Below are 7130 nucleotides of genomic sequence, written 5' to 3' on the forward strand. Positions count from 1 at the left end.
GGAGTTCTCATCTTAACACCAATATTTCTAATTAGTAAAAGAAATTTGTAAGCTAAATAAATATCTTCTGTCTGGAACATCATCAGTTCTGGCCATGACTTTCTTGAATAAAATTTATTTATTATTTTTAAAACATCTCATAATGTGGTATCATGTATTTTATTGATATTATCTTATTTTGAGTTTTGTTTGAAAGGATTATTTGCTAATTAGTAATATGGGATAGTTATTCCAAAGCTAGTTTTATGAATAAGAAAAATGTTTTATGTAGTATTTATCTTATATTTTTTACATCTATCTTTTTTCACATGTGTATTTTAATTTTTTGAACATTGTTTTTTCTATAACATTACATAGTTAGTCTTAGATTCATGTCTGAGTTTAACCAAGATTTTTAAAGACTCTTGAGCTGGTTTCAATTCATTATATGTGATGCTCTAGCTTTTAAGATTTCATACTTAAAATGTGAATAATGGAAAACCATATATAACAAACATATCTTAATTTTGGAGATAGATCATTATTGTTATTGTCCAATAATATGACAAACTCTGCTTCTTAATGTGGGTGTGTCAGTGTGCGTGTAGTTGGAATTTTGAAAGAACTGGGATGTTGATATGATTTTTGTTAAAAATGTTTTTGAGGGCTTCCCTGGTGGGGCAGTGTTTGAGAATCTGCCTGCTAATGCAGGGGACACGGGTTCGAGCCCTGGTCTGGGAGGATCCCACATGCCGTGGAGCAACTAGGCCCGTGAGCCACAACTACTGAGCCTGCGCGTCTGGAGCCTGTGCTCCGCAACAAGAGAGACCGCGACGGTGAGAGGCCCACGCACGGCGATGAAGAGTGGTCCCCGCTTGCCACAACTAGAGAAAGCCCTCGCACAGAAACGAAGACCCAACACAGCAAAAATAAATTAATTAATTAATAAACTCCTACCTCCAACATCTTAAAAAAAAAGTTTTTGAGAAACTTGTAAGATATTTTTAGCATCCAAAAGACAATTCCCACTTTTCTATAAATCTTACTAAGTATCACATAAATTAAGTTAAACATGCTACTTTTTTTCAATATAATTAAGTAAAAATAAGGACACAAAACACATAAAACTCTTGAACTTCAAAGGAGTAAGTTAGCAGCATTGAGTGTAAATAATGTTTATGGAGTAAACATAATTGGGCTGCAAGTGAAAAGAGGTTATATATTTAAACCAACTCAACCATCAGTAAAGATATTCTGGAGGAGGTGAGTTTGCTGGACCTGTGTGAATAAAAGACAGGGAAGACTTTCTTGGATGCCTTTCTTCTTTCTAGCTGGTATTTGAATCAATGTGAGTGGGTGAGATCACCCAGGCAGAGTGTGAATTGAGGGCAAATTGAGAAGTGTGGATTGAAAAGCAAAAGGGGTCAATGAAACAATCCAGGGGAAAGACATATTTTAAAAATGGATACCAGAGACACTAAAGAAACTAAGGAGGAATAAAAAGCAAAATGGGGGCAAATCAGGAGAAAGCAGTACCTTGGAGGAGAAATATTGGGGCAAAAGACATTTTGAGCAAAGGGAACATAGGTATTTGAAAAGGAGAAAGTATTCAATCCATCAATGCTATAGAAAGTTCAGGGACAGAAATTCTCCCACAGCTGGATAATCTGGAGGACACTGGTGATCTTTACCAGAGGAAAGAGCAATTGGTGGTATTCGATGCCATATTTCAGGGTGATCAGCACTGGTGATTATTGGTGAGTAAAGAGGGGAAATAGAGACAGATATTATAGACTATTCTCTCTAGAAATTTGGCTGTGAATGGAAGGGGATAACAGGATATGGGAATGGGTCATGTCAACTACAAATTGGCATTTTCCATTGGCACTTGCCATCTACCTCTACAAGGATTAAATCATGTACAGCTGCAGCTGCTGACTTTCAACACCCCCTAAAAGGGGTTCAGGGTGGAGAGCTGAAATGAAGCACTCTGTGCTCTGGGAAACACTGGCAGAACAGGTCTTCAGATAGTTAGATATTTTCAGGAGCCAATTTTATGAGCCTAGTATCTTCTCATATCTAGAAAAGCACTAAAATCCTTCATGGTGACGTCTGCTTCTCATGACTAGGAGTAACCTGCATGAGACTAGCAGAAACCTTCTGTAAAAAAATATGTGCTTGATTGCATGTATTCCCCCTTCACCAAAATCACATATATACTGACCTTCCCCCCCTGCCTCTTTGGAGCAGTTTCTAAGAGCTATCTGAGATGGTCTCTCCCGGCCTGCAATCTTCATTTTACCCCCAATAAAACTTAACTCGCAGCTCTCACGTTGTGCATTTTTTCTTAACTCGAGAGTCACATAACCTTGGAGTAAACATAGGGTCATAATAATTGTAATAAAACATTATTTTGGGCCATCCACAAAATCTTTTCAACATTTTAGGAAGTCCCTGAAAATGTATCATTTGCAATCAAAACCCTAGTCCTTGAGCCACACCAAGTCCCTGATGCCTCCAGCATGTGTATGTCAGCACAGTTCTCTCAACTTGATGGCTCTGTTTTCTTTCCAACTTTGGCTGCTTTTGCTGTCGTTGCTGTGTGACATCACCAATTCCTTTTCTTTTAAATGTAAAATATAACTTAAGTCACTGGGTCCTCTTCCTCCTTTTTTCTGATGTGTGCCGTCTTTTCCACATCTTTAATTTCTGCTTTAACAACATCTCTCTGAAGTGGGGAAAACACCACTCTAATCTTACAACTACACATAATGAGCTTTACAGTATGGAGAAAGCATTGTAATTTCCTTGAATGGAAATTATTAATTTAAAACCACAAAACCTAACCAAATCCTATCACACAAAAAAACTAAAAATATTTACCCTGTATTTTTCTGTCTCTACCACATGGACAGAGTAGCTGGGATTTTTTTCCCTGATACTAGTGCTATGTCATTTTTAACATCTTCTCTTCTTGGCACTTGAACAGAAGCTATTGGAGTAAATAATAGAGCCACAAAATAGTCTGAGCAGCACATACTGAATCAGTATTGATGGAGCAAAGAAACTTGGAAGAGCAAATTAGAAGTAATCCCATGGACTTCAGAGCACAGAATGAAAAGCAGATTGGAAAGGCTGGCTATAGATGGATTGAGAACATTTATGCATTTCCTGGATTTTGTTTTAAAAAGTGTACCTTGAGTGTCTATTGCTTTGGGAGGAGAATTAGGAAAGAGGGTTTTTCTCAATAAACTCCTGTGTCACCTAACACACTGTAGTGGGTAAGCACTCAATACATGTTTGGAGACTAATTTATCCTAAAAAACTCAAATATTATATTGTATGAATGAGCAAATTAATGTACAATAATTAAATATCCAGCCAATAAAGTTACACAAAGTAAACCAAAGCTTACAAATCTCAGACTCTTCAGAAAAATTTTAGAATCACTATTTGATAGGCTAAGACAAAATTAGTTCAGTCTCATTAAAATACTGAAATCAAACCTCGTTATTTTTTTAATCAACATGAAATTAAATGTTTACTTTTCAAAAATTTGTTGTCATTGCTCACTAGAGAAAATTAACTGTTTCATTATTTATCATTAGTGGCTCATTTATGTAATGTGCCACTTTGTTTAGTTTTTCACCTTTGAAAAATTAACAATGAATTTGTTTTCTTTGAGGCTCCAGACCCTTATATTTATATGCAAAGTTGTCCACAGAATCTATTTTATGCTACTCTTTTTTAAACTGGTACACACTGTTCACACCTATATTTCAAGTTTGGAAATGCATATTTGCAAGCAGCAATACAGAAGCATTCACGAAGAATGCATAATCTCTGAAAATTATGAAAACATCCCCGTTACCAATACATTTGTAAATAATAAACTGACTACCATATTGTTACTTCTGTGTAGCAGGAGAAGTTCATTTTCAAAACAGATAAAATTCAGTCTTTAGATGTGAATGGTATGAATGACAGTCTTTTCTTTCTTTTTTTTTTTTTTTTTCAATTTCTTAGTTGTTTGGGATCCTTAAGCATGCAAGTCTCAAAGAGGAGGGTCCACAAAGGAACCAGGGTTGTCTTATGGCACCCAGTTAAGCCAGAGCTGGGAATGCCTCTGGGTCATCCACATCAGGAGCAGAAGCACTTGACTTGTCAGTCTTGATGCCATGGTTTGGACATCCACCATGCCCACGGCCACCTCGTCCTTCCCTGCCACCTCGTCCTGGGCAGCCAGGCTCTCCAAAATTGATCTCCAGCTGAGATGTTATATCATTTGCTGGCTTCCGGAAATGGTGATCCATAACCAAGTCTTCAGCATGAACCTCTTCACTCTTTGACTTATGAAGAACAAATCCCTCTTCCACTGCCCATCAGCACCTTCATTTAGTTTTCAGATATTAAATTCTACTTTTGCCTGGTCCTTATTTTGACAGCCTTCCACGCATCCAAAGTCATTTTTTTGGGGTCTTCTTCCTTTACTTTTCAACTTCATTCTCCTTATTTTCAATGTCTGCCACTGGATGTTCTTCACCTTCAGGTGTTTCCTCAGTCACATTTGATTGCTCCAAGTCAGTTAATTCATCTTTGACAGTTCCCCAGCTGTGAGATCCGCTACCTCCATGCTTGTCCTCATGCTTCAGGCCAGATCTGTCACTTCCACTATGCCTATCAAATTCACATTTGCCACAAGAATCAAAGCCATCTCCCCGGCCCATTCCTCGTCCACGACCTCCTCGACCTCTTCCAAGACCACCAAGGCCTCGGATAGGCCAGTCAATAATCAGTCTATCAACTGAAAATTCTCCTCCTTCACCCTTTTCTTTTTTCTTTTCTTTTTTTTTTAATAAATCTCCTCTTATATCTGTCTATAATATCCTATTGCTTGTTTCTTTTTTTAATATAAATTTATTTATTTATGCATTCATTTTTGACTGTGTGGGGTCTTCAGGCAAGGGCTTTCTCTAGTTGTGGCAAGCAGGAGCCACTCTTCATCATGGTGCATGGGCCTCTCACTATCTTGGCCTCTCTTGTTGCGGAGCACAGGCCCCAGATGCACAGGCTCAGTAGTTGTGGCTCACGGGCCCAGTTGCTCTGCGGCATGTGGGATCTTCCCAGACCAGGTCTCGAACCCATGTCCCCTGCATTGGCAGGCAGATTCTCAACCACTGCGCCACCAAGGAAGCCTCTCACCCTTTTCTTCAAGTGGCTTTTCAAATCGTCTTTCACGAGGTGGTCGCCTTTCTGGTCTCCTATCAATTATCTTCTCTTCACCCTGAAGTTGTTGATCAGGTCTTCTTCCAACACGTCTTCTTCCTTCTTTCTTAAGCGCCACAGGTGGCTCCATCTCCTCCTTCTTGTCAACCACGCTGACGCTAGGGGGCAGCAGGTTCTTGATGTCTTTCTGGGACTCTTTATGCAGCTGTTTGCACGCCACGTTGGAGTTTGTCTGGGCTGCGGCCTGAGCTGCGCTCTTGGCCCTAGGGCCCCCAAAGCCGCCCCCTCCGGCTTCTTTTTTCTTGTTCTCTGCTGCCTTCAACACCTCGAAGGGGTCCAATTTGTCATCAAATAACTGGTCGAATCGGTTGGTGACCACGCTGCCAAAGCCTTCCTGTAAGTGCCCAGGCATGATGGTGGCTCGGCGGTGCGTTCCTCCACGGATTGCAGCAGGCCGCGCCGAGCCGAGAGCACCTGCTTCAGCTCTTCCTACAAGATGGCCTTGCTATTCTTTTTGAATAAAATCTTAAATGAACATTGCTTCCGCTTTCTTCCTAAGACCTTTTTATATTCGTATAAGATTGTGATCCAGATGATTTATTCTTTGCTGATTAAAGATGAAGAAGACCATAAGTTTATTAATTGTTAGATTTATATGTGCAACGTGAAAGTGAGTGAATCAAATGTAAATCCCAAGTCGTGTGCAAATGCACAATAGATTTATGGAATCTAACAAATTTATAAAGGAAATTTGATGGTATACACTAAAAATTATTTTGCGGCACACATAACATAAAATTTGCATTATAAACCAAGATGCTTTCTGCAACTCACATATGCAGGAGAACATGTCTGCATCCTCAAAGCCGCTCTAATCCTACAAGTACACATAAAGAGATTTATAGTATGGAGAAGGCATTGCAATTTCCTTGAATGGAAATTATTAATTTTAAGCCACAAAACCAAACAGAATCCCATCACGCACAACCTAAAAATCTAGAATCCCTAATGTTCACCAAGTTTAGTATCTTGAGCCTTGAATTAAATCTGTAGAACTCACATCCTACATGGATGCATACATCCTCTGGATTAGACAATGTGGTTGTCATTCTAGCATTATATCACTTGAGGTCCAATGTTCTCAAATTTTTAAATCCAATTTTCATGCTTTCCTCTGTCATATTAATTTTGGTCATGTTTACCTTAGAAGTAGACAAGGGTGATAATTTATTTATTTTAGATGATACCTAGCTTATTTAGAGCAAGTAATTTCATACTCTATGAAAAATAAAATATTGTGATTATGAGACTTTTTGTCAAAATCAAGATCTATTGTTAGGAGACACTGACATGATGCTTTATAACTTTTTAGTCATCCAGCCAAAGGGTAGTTTGGATTCATAGATAACTATGTTAAGGATCATTTCAAATTTTCCTATTATTAGTGCAGCTTTATATTTAGAAGAGTTGGTGAATAAAATAATTATCCATCTTGACTGTAGAACTTGTCTTTCTAACTGTCCTACATAAAATCTTTAGGCAGAAGAAACAATCAAAGCTTTGTAGAACAAATGAATTAATTGTAAAATTAATTGGGCCATGTTTCTACTTTTAAAAATCAAGTTACATTTTAGCGAGTCTGTGAACACTTTTACTAAAGAAAGCCGCAATCAGACTGAATATACTAATGAAATTGGCTCCCTACATTTTAGGGAATTATTTTCTGTATCTTATCAAGGATGCTTAATATATATTATAAAGCAAAATTAAGAAAAAATACTAAAAAAATAATGGTGAACTATTTCATATGATTTTCTAGAGATGAGAAACATCACTGATTTGCCAATGATACAAATATTTTTTGCATTAGCTTTTAGATTGGAAGGCTCTATTTCCACAGATTTCACATTAAGAAAGTTTTTTCA

At 37.9% G+C, this 7130-nt stretch overlaps 1 pseudogene across 1 annotated transcript; it reads right to left on the bottom strand.

Annotated features, from left to right (window-relative positions):
• Positions 1-3867: 3867 nt before the first annotated feature.
• On the bottom strand, positions 3868-5707 carry LOC308605005 (SERPINE1 mRNA-binding protein 1-like; annotated as a pseudogene). Its single transcript has 2 exons — positions 5182-5707; positions 3868-4810 (listed from the first exon to the last, which is right to left on the bottom strand). The product of its transcript is annotated as an SERPINE1 mRNA-binding protein 1-like (transcript).
• Between the last annotated feature and the right edge of the window lie 1423 nt (positions 5708-7130).

This window comes from Mesoplodon bidens (assembly GCF_964165515.1).
Source record: "Mesoplodon bidens genome assembly, chromosome: 17".
NCBI lineage: Eukaryota > Metazoa > Chordata > Mammalia > Artiodactyla > Ziphiidae > Mesoplodon > Mesoplodon bidens.